Here is a 17,896-nt window from a genome sequence, read left to right on the forward strand (position 1 = left end):
ATCGAGACCACGGTGAAACCCCGTCTCTACTAAAAATACAAAAAATTAGCCGGGCGTGGTGGCGGGCGCCTGTAGTCCCAGCTACTCGGAGAGGCTGAGGCAGGAGAATGGCGTGAACCCGGGAGGCGGAGCTTGCAGTGAGCCGAGATTGTGCCACTGCACTCCAGCCTGGGCGACAGAGCCAGACTCCGTCTCAAAAAAAAAAAAAAAAAAAAAAATGACAGCATATCCGTTTTGTGTATACCATGCAGTTGTTTAAAATGATGTTGCAGACTAGTATATGATTCTATTAAAGATGTTCAATATATGCTGTTAAATTCAGAGGGATGAATGACAAATATTATGTGTAGAATAAGCCGCTTTTTTTTTTCTTTCTTTCTTTTTTTTTTTGAGACAGAGTTTCGCTCTTGTTGCCCAGGCTGGAGTGCAATGGCGTGATCTCGGCTCACCGCAACCTCCACCTCCTGGGTTCAAGTGATTCTCCTGCCTCAGCCTCCTGAGTAGCTGGGATTACAGGCATGCGCCACCATGCCTGGCTAATTTTGTATTTTTAGTAGAGACGGGGTTTCTGCCATGTTGGCCAGGCTGGTCTTGAACTCCCAACCTCAGGTGATCCACCTGCCTCGGCCTCCCAAACTGCTGGGATTACAGGCATGAGCCACCACGCCCAGCCGAATAAGCCACTTTTTAAAATGTATATATATGCATTGGGAAATGCCAAACTATCAAGAACTAAATGTGGTTAGTGAAAAGGACAGATCATTTCACTTTCTTCTTTTCTCTTATATGTATTTAACACATTTCATATAGCAAACATATTTTACATTTGTGAAGAGAAAAACAAGTTGCTTTTCATTTTTTTAGGTAGGTAAGGAAATGAGTGCAATGAGAAAAATGATATAAGAAAGTTAAAATGAACCTTGAGGTTACTTCTAAAAATGCAAGCAATAAGATTCTGTATAGATGGGCCACACATTTTGTTCTAGGCTTTCGAGAGCCAACAGAAAGAGATAAACAGAATCAATTACAGTATCTATAGTATCTGTAACAAGAATAATGTTAATCAACAACTTAAAAGTAAATCCAATGGCAGATTTCACTGGACTTTTACCTATATGTAGGCTGAAAATAAAATGCTGAAGGTCAATAGATAAAATACCAGTTTACCTTTAATAAAAAGGTGGCCATAAAGTCTGGAAACACAGACAATGTTATTTTATTTTTTACAGACTTAAGTAAATTATATTATAGTATATATTGATTTTACACATTGAACCCCCTGATTACTTACTGCTTCTGAGGTATGCTAAAGGTACAGGTTTATTCAGGAGAAATCAGAGGGAGAAATCAACTGAGGCAACACATAGAAGCTGCTTTTGCTTTTGCTTGGATTGGGATAAATGTTGTATCAATGCACCATGCTTTGTAACATGAGCATTGTTACAAGGGACAACACAATTCACATATCATGTAATGTCACTGAACATATCATGTAATGTCACTAAACATATTATGTAATAACAACAAAACATTTATTAGGTATATCTGCTGTGTTTCCAGATTTTGATGGCCAACCTATAAAGCTGTCTAATATTGTTATAGGTATGCCCTCTTGAAATTCCACAGGTTAACTTTAACTTTTCTAGGAAGTAATAAAATTCCTTAAATTTCCTTTGACTCAGATTTAGTATAACTTCAAAGGAAGGAGATTTTTTTCACATTTATGATTTTATTTTGGTTTTACACAAGTAAATTTTGGAAGACTATGTTTCTTTGCCTCTAGAAGGGTGAAACAGCTGCTTGATTTTTGGCAGTTACATGCATGCATTCTATGTAGCTACATGATGACAAACGTGATCTTTGCTGCTTTTGCCCAAGCACTTATTTTGCCAGTCCAGTCATAGTGAAATGTGGGATGCCATTTCTAAGAGCACATATTAAGGGACCTTTTAAAAAGAGGAAGCTTCATGAAATATTTCACTTCCTAAAGGCATTATTGGATGAAATCTTCAGAGACCAGCTAATGCTCAACTTAAAGGTTTTCTTAGAAAATGTTCAACCATCCAATCCTGTTATCATTAATACATTTTAATTTATATGAAAACAATGAGTTTCTCATAATTAAGGTAAGATTCTTATGCTTCATCCAAATGGCTTGATAAGAAAAAAAATGCAAACAAACCATGAATAGTTTCAAGGAAGATAGAGAAATAATCATAATGGCTGTAAGCTCTTTGTAGTCAGGAATGATGCTTCTTGTTTAGCAGTACTACGGTGGAACATATTCAATAATATTAAAAGATTATTTGATGGTAATACTGATTTACCATAATGTTTTTATTCTAAGTTGTTTCATATTAATAAATCAATGCTGTGTGTTACAGAACAGTTTTTAATAAGTTTAGTCTGGGTATAGATAGACTGATTTTCCCATTAAGTACTGACTAGACTGAGAAAATAAGTACTTCTTTTGGAGGTGGGGGACCAAGAAACACCTTTGTCATTACATAACCATACAAGGTACAAATACTTTTTACTTGTCAAATAATCAGTCAGTGCTTTTCCTTCCTAAAGATATTTATTCTTCAATGGTGTATCTGAGAGACAGAATGTCCTGGGTGGCCTGTTTTTTTCCACAGATTTCATCCAAGATATCAGAAATCGATCACTTTCAAAGTTTACCAACTAAATATTTGTCTGCAAGGCAAGTAAATTAAACACAGGGAAGAAAGGAAAACAATTATCATTAAATAGTATTACCATTCTATTGAAAAACTGTTTCATTTCAAAACAGACATAAGTATTTTAAGAAGTGAATGGTAACTAATGGAGGAAATCAGCATGTGTTCAGGTAGAAGTGCAGCAGCCCTGAGCACCATCCCCTTGCCACTGGGCATACCTTGTCTAACCAGTGATAGAGCTGAACCACATGGTCCCGTCTCCCTGTCAAAAGTTATGGTTAGTTTAATCCCTGCTCCTTGGGAGGCTAAGGCAGCAGGATTGCTTGAGTCTAGGAGTTTGAAGCCAGCCTGGGCAACATAGCAAGACCCTGTCTCTTAAAAAAAAAGTTATGGTTATATGTGTGTGTGTGTGTGTGTGTGTGTGTGTGTGGTGTGTGCGCGCGCGTGTATTTGGAGTCTCCTCTGTCACCCAGGCTGGAGTGCAGTGGTGCCATCAAAGCTCAATGCAACCTCGAATTTCTATGCTCAAGCTATTCTCTCACCTCAGCCTCCCAAGTAGCTAGGACTACAGGCGTGCCCCACCATGCCTATTTTTATTTTTTGGAGAGACAAGGTCTCACTCGTTGCCCAGGCTGGTCTCAAACTCCTGGCCTCAAGCGATCCTCTTGTCTCAGCCTGCAACCCAAAGCCCTGGGATTACAGGGGCATGAGCCTAGAATTTATTAAGCCTTTTATTTTTAACACGAATGTTTTTATTTTATAAAATTTATATAGGTTAGCAAGTATATATTCCTTGGTACAATTATTTGGTTATTGTTTGTCTCCCCTTTCATGGCAACAAAGACTGTACTGTTTTGCTTACCAATGTATTCACAGGGGCTGACATTATTGTAGGTGCTCAGTATATAGTATGTTTGTTAGAGAATACCTGAGAATGCAGAAAGAAATGGATGGAAGACAGGCCTATAGAAATGCAAGGAAAAAGTAAACCATGGCCTCTTCAAAACAGTTTACATATCTGCTGTTAAGACTATTGTTGATGTTGGAGCCATTTAAAGCCATTTTGAAGTGGGACATGCTTGCTAAGGAAATTGTCATTTCCTTATGTTGTCCCAATGAAAAAAAATATGTTGTCCCAATGAAAAAAAATAAATTGAAGTACTGTGGTATTCTTTACTGTTCTATGTAAGTTCTCAGGGTTTGGCTATTTATTTGGTAAAAGAAGCTTACAGTATCCTAACTTGTTATTTATACATCGCTACTACTGCATGTCTAGGCTTGAGTCTTTGATAACCATCCTTTTCCTCAAGATGAAATTTCGTATGAAAAACACTTGAGCCGGCTGGCATGGAGGCTCACGCCTGTAACCCCAGCACTTTGGGAGGCCGAGGTGGGCAGATGATTTGAGGTCAGGAGTTCTAAACCGGCCTGGCCAACATGGTGAAATCCCGCCTCTACTAAAAGTACAAAAATGAGCCTGGTGTGGTGGTGAGCGCCTGTAATCCCAGCTACTTGGGAGGCTGAGGCAGGAGAATTGCTTCAGCTGGGGAGGTGGATGTTGCAGTGAGCAGAGATTGCACTCCATCCCAGGCAACTGAGCGAGACTCTGTCTCAAAAAAAAAACAAAAAAACGCCGAGCGCGGTGGCTCACCCCTGTAATCCCAGCACTTTGGGAGGCTGAGGCGGGCGGATCACGAGGTCAGAAGATTGAGACCATCCTGGCTAACATGGTGAAACCCCATCTTTACTAAAAATACAAAAATTAGCCGGGCGCTGTGGTGGGCGCCTGTAGTCCCAGTTACTCGGGAGGCTGAGACAGGAGACTGGCATGAACCCGGGAGGCGGAGCTTGCAGTGAGCCGAGTTTGGGCCACTGCACTCCAGCCTGGGCGACAGAGCGAGACTCCGTCTCAAAAACAAAAAACAAAAAACAAAAAAAAACAACAAAAAAAGAAAAACACTTGAGCCATGGGCCAGACATATCAACCCAAACACCGATTGATTACAAACCTCATATGTGACACATAACAATAGGATCTCTCACTTTCTCCTTTGCAAGTACCGGACTCCTTCCTCTTCCTACCAGACTCCTCTTTGGGCATTTAACCAGTTCTTTTGCCAACAGCATCTCTAAATTGGGACTGTATCTTTGTAATAGACTAAACTTTTGTGAAACTGCCATATATCTGGAATATAAGTGAATTGTGTTACTCTTGTCCCCAGTGTTTCTTTTTTCTTTTTTTCAGACAAGGTTTCATTCTGTTGCCCAGGCTGGAGTAAGTACAGTGGCTTGATTTCAGCTTACTGCAACCTCCGCCTTCCAGGTTCCAGTGATTCTCCTGCCTCAGCCTCCTGAGTAGCTGGGACTACAGGCGCACACCACCATACTCGGCTAATTTTGGTATTTTTTTTTTAGCGACAAGGTTTCACCATGTTGGCCAGGCTGGTCTCGAACTCCTGACCTCAAGTGATCCACCGGCTTCGGCCTCCCAAAGTGCTGAGATTACAGGCGTGAGCCACCGCGCCTGGCCATCCCCAGTGTTTCTAAACGTGTCAAGTGTGATCCAAATTTCCAAGGTTTGTATTTTTTCTTAGATGACCTGATAACTTAGATTCTGTTTTTTTAGCTTTCTTGTCTCAGTGTACTGGACAATTTGCATTATTTCATGGAGGGCTCAACACTGTCAGTGAGCCAACAACGTCTCATCCTCAGGATACACCACTTCTTGAAACTTTCTTTTCTACTTGGTCAGTCTGTTAGGTTCTCAGGACAAACGATTGCAGACCTGAGGTGATTTGAATGTCCTTAGTAAGAATCTATCCTCAAAGGGCCTTCCTGGTTCAAATGCCAGGTTATGGAAATTCTTCCACTGGGAGAGTTATTCCTTTGGATTCAAGCAGTACTGTGCCAGTGTTCTGCATTTTACATTTAAGGGGGGCAGACACATGAAGTCACGTTTCTGAGGTTTTCTGCAAAAGATTAGCTGTGGATCAGATCAGGTTTAGGGCAAGTAAGAAAGCACTAGTGACCTTGGGGAGGAGGAGGAAGCTCTGGGATTCGGCGCTAGGGAAAAGTGGAAGAGGACAAACTTTTAAAAAATCCGTTACTGGGTATAGGCCACAGGGTGTCTTTCAGATTACAAGATTTTAAGATCTGGTGCTCAAAGACTCTTCTTGCTATGCTCCCTCCGCATCCACCCTCCAGCCTCCCCCAGGCCCGCCTTTCTTCCGCAGCCCCGTGCCGGTCTTCGATCCCTACCCCTCCAGAAGGGCGCCGGCGGCTGCCGCGGACCTCCTTCCCCGCCTCTCCCACCGCGAAGCGCCGCGGGCCGGCGCCGCGCTTCCTACAGTCTTACGAAGGGGAGTAAAGCAGAAGACTAGCGCACTCTCCCTCAACTGTCACCCTCCAGCTTTTTCCCCCGTGCCCAAGGCTTTCGGTCACCTCTGCATAAATAATAAAAACCAGGAGTCCAGAACCTGAAAAGGCAACCGCTGATCGGTCCCGCTAGCTTCCCCGCTAATGAAAAGCAATCTTATTTCAGCGCCAACGCTCTATGTCTTGCAGTCCGATCTCGGCTGACACACCCGTGCCGCTGTCCCCGCGCCGGGCCCTGGAGTCCTGTCACCTCGGGCCGCCTGCGTCTGGCTCTGGGGCCTGGGCCTCTCCCCTCCTCCCGCCCGCGGACCTTGCCGCCCCGCCTCCAGCCCGTGCCACGGCGGCCGCCATTGGCGCGGGCCCTCCCCAGAACGGCGCCCATTGGCCCGGTGCGAAGCCAGTCACCCAGCGCATTCCGCCGCCCGCAGGCTTGCGGGGAAACTTCCTTATTATTGTGACGCCGAAAACAGAGAAACCCCGGGTCCGGCGAGAGGGTCTGTGATAGTCGGAGTCCCAAGCTGCGGTTCGGCTGCTGCCGAGGTGCGCAGGGCGGGGGCCGGGGTTCCAGGGAGGAGGGTACGGCGAAGCTGCAGCCGCGCTGGGCCGCGTTCCGCCTGGCACTGCCGTCAGCGCGCGGCTCCCGGAGGGGCGGCTGCGGCTCCTCCCGTGGCTCCGGCGGCGGCGGCGGCTGTAGGCACCTCCGGCGACTACCTGGGGCTGGGGAGCGGGGAGGTTGGGGCGCGGCGCCCTTAGGACCCTGCGTGCGCTTCCCTGGCGTTCTCGTGGGCTCGCCCTCCGGTCAGAGAGCCCAGCGCCTGGAAAGGCGAGACAAGCCTTCAAAATGGGAGCGCCTCCCGCCCGCGCTCGGCCGCCCTCCCGCCCTGCCGCCCGGCAGGAATTGCAACGCAGAAAGTCAAAAGGAGGATAGTCCCTATGCTCGCCCCCTGCCCCTATTTAAATTCTGGGCTTTCAGGGACCTCCGTGCAGTGAGGGACGCGGACGCTTTCAATTGAAATGGGAGCTGGCGAGGCCCTGGCATTTTGGGGAACCTCAGCGGCCGCGAGGAGTTTGCGCCGAGGACGCGGTGCAGGGCGTCCGCGATGACAGCGCCGGCAGGGCGGCGGGGCCCGGCACCACCCACTTCGCGGAGGCCGGTCCGGCTCGCCTCTCCGGGGTCCGCCTCCTGGGCGGGGCCGGGGGCGAGGGTGTGTGCGGACACGTGTGTACGGGTGTGTGTGTGTGTGTGCGCCGACACGTCGGTGCGGACCGGCGCGGGGGTGTCAGGAGCTGGGACGGCCGGGGGCAGGTGAGACTTGAGTCATTTGTGAATGTGTGGAGTGGGCAAACCAGGGCAACCAGACCAAGAGGAGCAGGTGTAACCTGAAACAGGTGAGCCTATAGAGACTGCCTAATGCGACTGTGCACGGAATATGTGTATGCAGCGTGAGCTCCAGGGAATAAGTATTTGAACTTTGCTGTTGGTCTGTCACTGTTTCTGGTTGCTTTCTGATTGCATTTTACATTAGCATTCAAATCAGCCCCATTAGGAAGTACCTTAAATTCAGAGAAAAAGCCTTCCAGGATTTTGCTTGCATTCATCATGCATAGAATGCTTTGGGAAAGACGATTCAAGAGCTCTCTTCCATTTTTGTGTGTCTTCTGGCTCTTTCCACAAATAAGAAGCTATTTCTAGAACCTTTTATTTGATGATTAGATAAGATCAAGTGAGCTGATTTTTCAACTCTAGACTTGAGAGAAATAAAAAAATAAAAAGAGTTTTAAATGCAGTGATAGGGTATCATGTTTTAGTCGGCAGATTATTGCGAGGCTCTCTCCTTTTATACTTTCCTTTACCCTGGGGGAGGAGGGAGTAGCATTATAAATCAGAAAAGCAAAGTACATGGATTGCATATCCTAAAGCAAAATAATTGAATTACATATTCTACATCATGGTCGTACCCCCTTCGAGGCTAGGAACTTTCTGTAAAAAGTATAATGCAGGGAACAAGGAGGACAGGTTAGAAACCTCTTTGGGAGAACTCCTTTGGCATGAACAACAAAATTAGCACGTTAGCACTGGCATCCAGTTCTTGTTCAGTAAGTAGCTGGAGTTTACTTTTTGAAAAAGAAACAGGGATTTCAGAATGTTCCATGTTGTGTGGTTGAAGCCATTCGTTATAGCATTTCATTCTGAAGACCAAATTTAAATTTCTTAAGATTTGTATGACCAATTAAAAACTTTTTTATACTTAATGAGAGTAGTAGTAGTACCCCTACTGGAGACACAAGATAGTTAAGCTTCAGTTTTATAAATAAAAGTACTGTTCTCCAGATTGAATGGGATTTTCTGCATAGAGAGGTAGAAATAAAGTTATGACAATAGTATCTTTTCTTTCGAGATGGGGAATCTCGCTCTGTTGCACAGGCTGGAGTGCACTGGTGCGATCTCGGCTCACTGCAACCTCCGCCTCCAAGGCTCAAGCGAATCCCCCACCTTAGCCTCCAAAGTAGCTGGGACCACAGGTGTGCACCACCATGCCCAGCTAATTTTTTGTAGTTTTTGGTTTCGCCAAAAGACGAAACGGGGTTTTGCCATGTTGCCAGGCTGATCTCCAACCCCTGGGCTCAGGCTGTCCACCCGCCTGGGCCTCCTAAAGTGCTTGACAAAAATGTCTTAAAATCATGGAGGACTTTTTCTTTTGAGATACTTTAGGTACCTCTCTGAGATGATCTCTTCTCATTTTGCATGATGGAGGATGTGGTAATGAAAAGGGAAAGACCAGGTGCAGTGACTGGCCGGGCGCAGTGGCTCACACCTGTAATCCCAGCACTTTGGGAGGCTTGAGACGGTTGGATCACTTGAGGTCAGGAGTTGGAGACCAGCCTGACCAACATGGTGAAACCTCGTCTCTACTAAAAATACAAAAATTAGCTGGGCGTGGTGGCAGGTGCCTGTAATTCCAGCTACTTGAGAGGCTGAGGCAGGAGAATCTCTTGAACCTGGGAGGCAGAGGTTGCAGTGAGCCGAGATCGGCCACTGCACTCCAGCCTGGGTGAAAGAGCCAGACTCTGTCTCAAAAAAAGAAGAAAAGAAATGAAAGGAGACAGTCTTCATAACAGTTGTGGCAAAACAAGCTGCTATAATATGTGTCATCACATGGAAAAATAAATAAAATAGACAAAATTATTTTCCAAAAATTTCTCTAACAAAAATGGGAGATTTTAAAGTAATTCCATTTTTACTACTCCCTATCAAATGTCAGGAATTTTTATAAGGTGATATCTATATCTCTAGTTCACTTTTAGAGGTGACTGATGTCTTTATAACTGGTTAGAGGTTATCTTACTGGTATTTAACTAAACTCCTGTCTTGAGATACAATGCGTGGGGAATATTCAAGATTGAGTAATTTAAAGATATTCTTATTTTCAGAGGTTAACTCCTGTCTTTTTGTTTACAGTAACATGAAGACACTTAACAGAGTTCCATATTAATGTTATTTATTATTTCTTTAACTTGCAGAACTGCAAGGTGTGGAATATTTCTGGCATCTAGTCCAATGCCAAGTGTGTGACCTATGGTGAGTTACTTAATTTTTCTGGACCTCAGTTTTTTCATCTTGTAAATGGAGTCCTTTACATACATTATCCTGTTTAATACTCTCATCAACTCAAGCTAGGGTAGCTACCTAGAGAGGGACCTAAACAAATCTCAGTGCCTTCCTGCTGCTGCGAGATAGTGAAGAGAACAAGGTGAGCCCAAGAAGTAGGAAACCTGGTTTCTGGTCTCTGCTTCAAGCACTTAATTCTTTTTTTTTTTTTTTTTTTTGAGTCGGAGTCTCGCTGTTCCTCACGCTGGAGTGCAGTGGCGCAATCTCAGCTCACTGCAGGCTCTGCCCCCCGGGGTTCACGCCATTCTCCTGCCTTAGCCTCCCGAGTAGCTGGGACTACAGGCGCCCGCCACCTCACCCGGCTAATTTTTTGTATTTTTAGTAAGACGGGGTTTCACTGTGTTAGCCAGGATGGTCTTGATCTCCTGACCTCGTGATCCGCCCGCCTCAGCCTCCCAAAGTGCTAGGATTACAGGCGTGAGCCACCGCGCCCGGCTTAATTCTTAGAAGACCAAAGTTACTTGGCCTCTGAAGGCCTTAGCTGCCATTAAAATGAATTTAGGAATGTAAATCTCTTGCTTAGAGGTTAGATCAAATGGACTTATAATAAGGTGGTAAATTTGATAATATAACTCTGTCCCCTTTAGACATTTACTGCATTTAGAAATAGTACTTGTTGGTGGCAGGGACATGTGTTTCTGTGTAAGTGAACTGGTTTTATTATTACTCAGGGTGGGGAATCTTTAACATTATCTGGAAAACAAAAGTGGTTACAAGTTGAGATGGTGGAAATTCAGGTTTTCTAAGAATGGGGGTCAGTTCACTAGGCATTTATCAGGCCTCCACTGTGCTCTTGTATTCTGCTGAGAATGGAAGGCACAAAGATAAGTAAAACCTGGTTCCTTCATGGAGAAACTCCCAGTCTTCATGTGGACAGGGTGTTAGTGGAGGAGGTACGAGAAGCAGCCATACTGCCTCAACAGCGCTTTGCATTTTTGTTTTGTGAAGTATTTGTAAGCATAAAATAATGCATGTCATATATGTTAAACAACAATAAAAGGACAGAAGCAGAATATCAGCCATGCTATTGAAATGTCTCCCTTTGTGCTCCTTCCAGATTGTTCCCTCTATTCCTACTGCCTCCACAGTCATTACCCTGTATTTTGTGTTTGTGATTTGCTTTTCTTCATAGCTTTGTTACCACTGATGATTCTTAATCTCCAAATAATATATTTGTTATAGTTGTGTTTGAACTTTGTAAAAATACATCATACTCTGAATTCTTCTGTGACTCAACACTTTTTAAGATTTAGTTACAATGATGCTTATAGATGGAGTTTATTTTTTACTGCTGTGCAGTGTTCTATTTTATGCATGTGCCACACTGTATCTGTTTTCTTATCGATGGATATTTGTTTTTTGCTTTTTTCCTATTTCAAATAATGCTGGAATGAACATTCTTATATCTTGGTGCATATGTTCATGAGTTTCTCACTGCATTAGACTTTAAGATAGCCACTAGTCATGTGGGGCTACTTACATTAAAATTTATTAAAATAAAATATTAACTATTTCAGTTCTTCGCTTGTATTAGTCACATTTCAAGTACTCAATAGCCACATATACCTACTGGCTACCATAGTGGACAGTGCAAATATATAGCATTTCCATTATCGCAGAAAGTTCCACGTTTCCAGATTTTACTCATATTTGTATCTCCGTTTATTAGTATAGTACAGGAGCGCCATAGATGCTTAATAAGTTGGAAAATGCTGGTCATATGCCCAGCAGTGAAATTACTGTGTGGGGAGGTATCCACATCTTCATTGTCACTAGAGAATGCCAACTTGTTTTGCCAAGTGCTTATGCCAGTTTATATTCCCACCAGCTGTCTATGAGGGCCCTGGCTGTTGTATATCCTTGACTTAGTATTGTTAGACTCTTCAATTCTTGCCAGTTTGGTTGGTGTCTTTTGAAGGCAGTCCACAGCTTAAGCAGACTGCAGAGAAGTCATTCTTCCAGCTTCACAAAGCCTAGCTAGCACCAGGTAGTGAAGAAGGCACCACCTCTGAGGGGATGATCCGGGGAAGGGTAGGAATGTTTCCTGTGTTGGGGGCTGAAGGGGTCAGAGGACCAAAGTCCAGCTAAAGTGGAGGAGAGAGAAAACAGCAAGGAGTGGGTTCACGTTGTTGAAAACTTCTCTTTGCCTTCTATGACATTTCTCTCTTTGGTAGGAACATTTTTGATAACAAGGCAAGTCATTAAAATGAATCTTCTTTGTTACCAGAGTTAATTCTGCATTTTAGTTTTGGCCCTACATTTATTTAAAGCCTGAATTTGGGGAGTATCTGCAAAGCACTGAAGGTTTTGGACATTGTCTTTTCCTGCTGTTGAAAGAGACCCTCTTCATATATACAACATTCAGGTAATTGCTTCTAAGCTTACTTGAAAGGAAGCTTATCCCTATTTTAAATGAGATTAGAAGTCCTGCCTGAGTGTTATTTTGGTCTCAGTGCCTTTCAAACAAAGGGATAAGAATGAGTTGTTAGGCTGCTGTGTGCATAGTCGCATAGTCTTATTATAAGACAAAGTTTAGGAATTGAAGGTTGTCTTTTAGCATTCAACTCACTAGAGCTAGTAAAAAGAGATTTATCTCCCCACCGCCCTCCACCCACGCCCTTTCCAGAATTTAAAAGCAAATGCACACAAAAAAACTTCCTCCTATCAACCTCAAATCCCTTTCATGAAAGTTATGGCAGATGGTTGTGATGCTGCTTTGCCGTAGTGCAGATTTGGCAGAATGCAGCTAGTGCTAATTGCGGTGAGGAAGACAGGAGTCACAATCCCAGCCTCTTTTGGGAATTGTCCTGTCTGCTGAAATCTCAAAGAAGAGCACTAGGAGTAGGAGTAACATTGACTAAAGCAGCTGACATTTACTAGTCACTTACTACTACATGCCAGGCATCATGCTAAGCCCTTTTTACATGCATTTTCTCATTAATCCTCACGACACTCTAGCACCTTCTCCTGATTTTGGAGCTTAAGGTGGGTAAACATCTTTCCCCAGGTTTCACAGCTAACATGTGGTTAATGTAGGGCTTGGATTTTAGTTCCTTTGACCCTTAAGCTCTGCTAAGATTATCTTGAATCTCTTACCAAGAATAGATGAGAAGGACTCAGGAAAGTGCCAGGTTGACATTGAGAGAAAGTTGTACTTCAGAAGTGGTCCGTCCTTTTGTTTTGTCATGGGGAAATAAGAGGCAGGAAATGCAGCCAAGGGGGGCTGGTGTAGGTGCTGAGGGAAGTGTAGTCCTATATTTTGCAGCAAATTTCATAATTGTGTATTTTGAAGGAAAATAAAAGATTCTGCTCTTCTAGGAGCAAGCAAGAGAGTGAATGAGGAAAAGTGGGTGTAAGGACCTTGGAGATCAAAATGCCCAGCGATGCAGACCGTTGCTGAAACTAGACCTTTAAAGTCATGGACATCAGCAGCTACAAGATTTAGGGGTCCAACTGGAGTGTACTTGAAAGTGAAAGCTGTGCTAACGGCTGGCTTCTCTCCAATGTGTTGAACTTCTCTCCTGAAAATTAGATGATTTTAGTTGCCTTCCTCTTTAGTTCTGGCAGAGCATTGTGATGACCTAGACCATATTTATAGTTAGGATTGATAGTTTGTTCACAGGTATACATTTTATTTGTGGTTGCTATTTAATTCTCTTGGTAGGCAGTTTTTATTTGACCAATTGAAGATTCCATTACTGTAACTCAGTTGGGAAGAATTTTTGAAGTTTTCTTGAGCAATAGTCCTTTTTATTATCTTTTTTCATAAATTGTTTTTACTAGTCAGTCAGGGATGAGGCCATACTTCAGGCTGTTTACACAGGATTGTGCTTGGCCAAAGCACCCAGAACTCAGATGACTCTCAAGGACTTACTCATGCCAGATAAACTACAAAAACCTGATAGACCCAGGACGCCAAATTAATAATGAGAATTAGAAATCCTAATAAGGCTGAGATGCTTTGGTTACCTGGTCACAGTATTCTATCCCTGTAGTAGAATCTGCCCTAGAAACCAAGTTATGTAAGGTTGCTTGCTAAGCAAGGCAATTAGTTGGGTGAATTTAATGGCAACTGTTATGGAATCTGATCCACCCATCCACTTTTAGGAAAGAATTACTTAGTGGATCAAATAGCCAGGTTGACTGATCAGGGTCCCTGTTTTCTCTGGAGAGTGGTGCAGACACATTGGGAAGTCTGGCCTTTTGGTTATCTGCTTTCTAAGCTCCTTACTATACAGCACAGCATAGTGTCTCTTTCTTTTCCTTTACTTCATCTTTTTTTTGTTAGTTTCACTTTCTTCATCTGTAAATTAGAGATAATGGCAGTACCTGTCTCAGAAGATGAAATGAGCTAACATCTGTGAAGCACATAGAAAAGTACCAGACTCAGAGTAAGCTCAAATTAGGTCTTATCTGCTGTTATTATTAATAATGTCATTATTACTATTATCAGTCAGGGGTTTCATTCTATTGCAAGTGAAAGAAACCTGATTCAAACAAGCATAAATAAATAAGCTTAAGTAAACAAAGAAGGGACTTGTTACACTCTGTATATAGTTAGGTTCTGTAAAGTCATGGTGAATACCATATTAGTGAATACAGAGCCATTGTTTCTGAGGAAATACAGGGTTAGGTTCCTGCAGGCTCTGGTCAAGAGATTTTTATCAGCCAGCTGATGCATAACTTTTTTTTATGTGTGTTTCTGTCTAGACAGCCTATTTAATATGTATTTCTTACTAATATACACAATATTTCTTGGTAATAAAACACTAGTTGAGAAGGGTTTAACATTTTCTTGACCCTGTGTAGTGTGACAGTGTTTTTGGCTTTCAGCCTCACATCAGTGCTATCCACTGTGATTTTTATTTTTTATTGGTTGTCATCTCATGAATCCACAGATTTAATTGCTTTTCCATTGTATCTATAGCTTCATTATTCACTCTGGATATTACTTTAGCTCTCTTCAGGGGAGGCCTCACATACAGATCAGCAGATTTCCTGTTCCATTTTTTGGATGTACCCACTTGTTGATTCATTAACATTGAACTCACAGCCAACACTATAACTCATGCATGAAAGAAAGTTACCTAATACACATTTTTTTTCTCTGTAAGGCACATCACAACCTTCTTGCACCAAAGAACACTAGAAGGTAGGAGAGATAAGACAAATTTATGAAATACTAAAAATGAAAAAATCCATTAATATGGATAATAGCAATTGAGCAAGTTGGGAAAAATAAATTATTTCTAGATTATGTGAGCTTGCTGGTCTATTTAAATGTGTATCATTAGACCACCAACCACCGCCACCACTACCCTGCCAGTTTTTCATTTTATTTCTACTTCCCTCTCCACAATCTTTGTAGTTAATTCAAAGAATAACATTTAATCTTAATACTTTTTTAGTGTAGAGTCTAGACAAGGAATAAAAATCTTGGGAAGAAGCAGAACTTTCTGTTTAAGACAGCAAATTGAGATTCAGTTTTATATTTTATTTTGGGCCTTTTCATGCCTTTCCTGAAAGCCTCAAGAGTTCAAAGCATACCTCAGGATTACAATAAGGCAGTTTTAAAATTGTTATATACAAATTAAGGTCATTGAGTTAAAGCCAAAGTACTGTAATTGTTGTCAAGAGAGGTTGAAAGTATGAGCTTCCTCTGTGTTGTAATCTTTAATTTTTAGCCATTTGGGCATGCTTTTACCTTGGGAAAAAGGAGTTTGTCATTTTAAAAGCTGACTTTGCATAGAATAGCCAATTAGCTGTCTCCTTCATATGTTGACAGTTCTTTCCTGTAGATTGGCTGATATATTCAGCTTTGATGTGTTCTCCTAGTATTATAATTCAAAGTAAGTCTTCAGCATTTCCATTAGAATCCATCCTCTTTTCATTAGGATGAAATGAATGTACCAATGAAAAGATTAGGCAAGACACTTTTGAAGTCTGCAATCTTGTCTTGAAATCCTGATATTTTGACCTGTAGGACCTAGAACAGTGATTCTTAATATGGAGAGAGTAACATGTTTAAGAAGTATGATTAGAAAAGGATATTCAGAATTATAATTAAAATGTATATTTGGAAACTGGCTGGGCCCCGTGGCTCACACCTGTAATCCAAGCACTTTGGGAGGCCAAGGCGGGCCAATTACTTGAGGTCAGGAGTTCAAGACCAGCCTGGCCAACATGGCGAAACCCGGTCTCTACTAAAATACCAAAAAAATAGCGGGGTGTGGTGGCACATGCCTATAATCCCAGCTACTTCAGAGACGGAGGCCGGAGAATTGCTTGAACCTGTGAGGCGTAGGTTGCAGTGAGCTGAGATTGTGCCACTGCACTCCAACCTGGGAGACAGAGCGAGACTTGGTCTCCAAAAAAAAAAAAAAAAGTATGTTTGGAAACTGAAGTGTAATCTGAATGTCCTTAAGACCAATCTTCAGCATTGCTTGTTTGTTTTTAAGATGGGTCTCGCTCTATTGCCCAGGCTGGAGTGTCGTAGTGCGATCACAGTTCACTGAAACCTTGACCTCCTAGGCTCAAACGATCCTCTCACCCCAGCCCCCCAAGTAGCTGGGACTACAGGTGTGTGCTACCACAGTTAGCTGATTTTATTTATTTTTTTGTAGAGATAAGGTCTCACTGTGTTGCCCAGGCTGGTCTCAAACTCCTGGGCTTAAGCTGCCCTCTCACCTTGGCCTCCCAAAGTGTTAGGATCACAGGCGTGAGCCACTGTGCCTGGTCACTATTTTCTTTAATATCCAGGTAAAGTGATTCAAGCCCAAGGCGATGCTGATTAGAATTTAGTGTCTTCCTCAGATTTCTAAGAATTTCCGAGGGGAAGAAGAATGTTTAGGTTCTCTTATCATGGCTCATCCAAAACTCTCGCTCAGTTGTCAGTCTTCAGGAGGGGCTCTGAGAGCTTATTTTCAAGGTTCTTTTTATTCATGTTTGGCAAAATACAGTTATTGTAAGGGTGTTGTATCTTAACTTTGATAGAAGGTTTGGGATTTTCAAAAGTAGTTACAGAACAGGCAACAAGTTCAAACTGAGTGTTAGACACCACTGTTCTCAAAATTCATCATCTGCTGTTCTCTGCCACGGAGAATCTACTGTTTACTGGCCAGGTTCCAAAGTTGCAGCCATATTATAGGCTTCAATCGCTTTCTCTCTCTTTTTTTTTTTTTTTTTTGAGGTGGAGTTTTGTTCTTGTTGCCCAGGCTGGAGTGCAATGGCACCATCTTGGCTCACTGCAACCTCTGCCTCCTGGGTTCAAGCGATTCTCGTGCCTCAGCCTCCCAAGTAGCTGGGATTATAGGTGCCCGCCACCATGCCCGACTAATTTTTGTATTTTTAGTAGAGATGGGGTTTCACCATGTTGGTCAGGCTGGTCTCGAACTCCTGACCTCAGGTGATCCATCTGCCTTGGCCTCCCAAAGTGCTGGGATTACAGGTGTGAGCCACCATGCCCAGCCAATCGCTCTCTCTTGATTTGCTGTCTTAAATAGTAGCGTCTACTGTTTTATAAGGCATGCTTGGGATTTCCCCCATCTCCTTTCGTCTCTAAATGTTGGACTTTTCTTTCAAAACCAGAGAGGTGCATGGGGTATTTTCCTGAACAGAAGATCCACCCACTTAAGATTTCCAACTTTACCAATAGTCTGAACTTTTGAAGTTATAATATTTCATTTCTGATCAAAGCATTAGATAAAGCTTCCCCTCTTATGTCTTTGTAAGCAAAAATAAAATATTGAAATAATTGATACCTTTCCCATATTAAACTCTAGGGGTTGTTCCCTCCTTTCTGTTGTAGAAAAAATACTTTTGTGCCTATTATGTTGGTAATGACAGTTCTCACAATTAAACTCAAGAAAGCCTTATTGGCTGATGTGGACCCGCAGAGGCAGTAGACATGTAGCAAGAGAAAGGAGATTTAAAGACAATTAAAAAATCTTTACTGAGATATAATTCGCATACCATAAAATTTACTTTTTTTTTTTTTCGATACTGAATTTTGCTCTTGTTGCCCAAGCTGGAGTGCAATGACGTGACCTCAGCTCACTGCAACCTCTGCCTCCCGGGTTCAAGTGATTCTCCTGCCTCAGCCTCCTGAGTAGCTGGGACTACAGGCATGCGCCACCACGCCTGGCACATTTTGTATTTTTAGTAGAGACTG

The 17,896-nt window shown here is 42.8% G+C and overlaps 1 protein-coding gene and 1 long non-coding RNA gene across 3 annotated transcripts in view; one reads left to right on the forward strand and one right to left on the reverse strand.

The window, feature by feature from the left end:
• Nucleotides 1-6,444: 6,444 nt before the first annotated feature.
• HERC3 (HECT and RLD domain containing E3 ubiquitin protein ligase 3) overlaps nt 6,445-17,896 on the forward strand; it is a 138,157-nt gene continuing 126,705 nt past the window's right edge. Inside the window, exons 1-2 of one of the 2 annotated variants that reach the window (XR_004031735.1) lie at nt 6,445-6,596; nt 9,579-9,636. The gene's annotated coding sequence lies outside the window, so the exon portion shown is untranslated. Of the gene's footprint in view, nt 6,597-7,353; nt 7,446-9,578; nt 9,637-17,896 lie in introns of those variants that run through there. The other variant, XM_030819118.1, reaches the window with a different exon arrangement.
• Nucleotides 8,442-17,814, reverse strand: LOC115836714. Its single transcript, XR_004031736.1, has 2 exons — nt 17,773-17,814; nt 8,442-8,502 (listed from the first exon to the last, which is right to left on the reverse strand). It is a non-coding gene; the product is annotated as an uncharacterized LOC115836714 (long non-coding RNA).

The sequence above is a fragment of the Nomascus leucogenys genome, chromosome 9 (assembly GCF_006542625.1).
Source record: "Nomascus leucogenys isolate Asia chromosome 9, Asia_NLE_v1, whole genome shotgun sequence".
Classification (NCBI taxonomy): Eukaryota; Metazoa; Chordata; class Mammalia; order Primates; family Hylobatidae; genus Nomascus; species Nomascus leucogenys.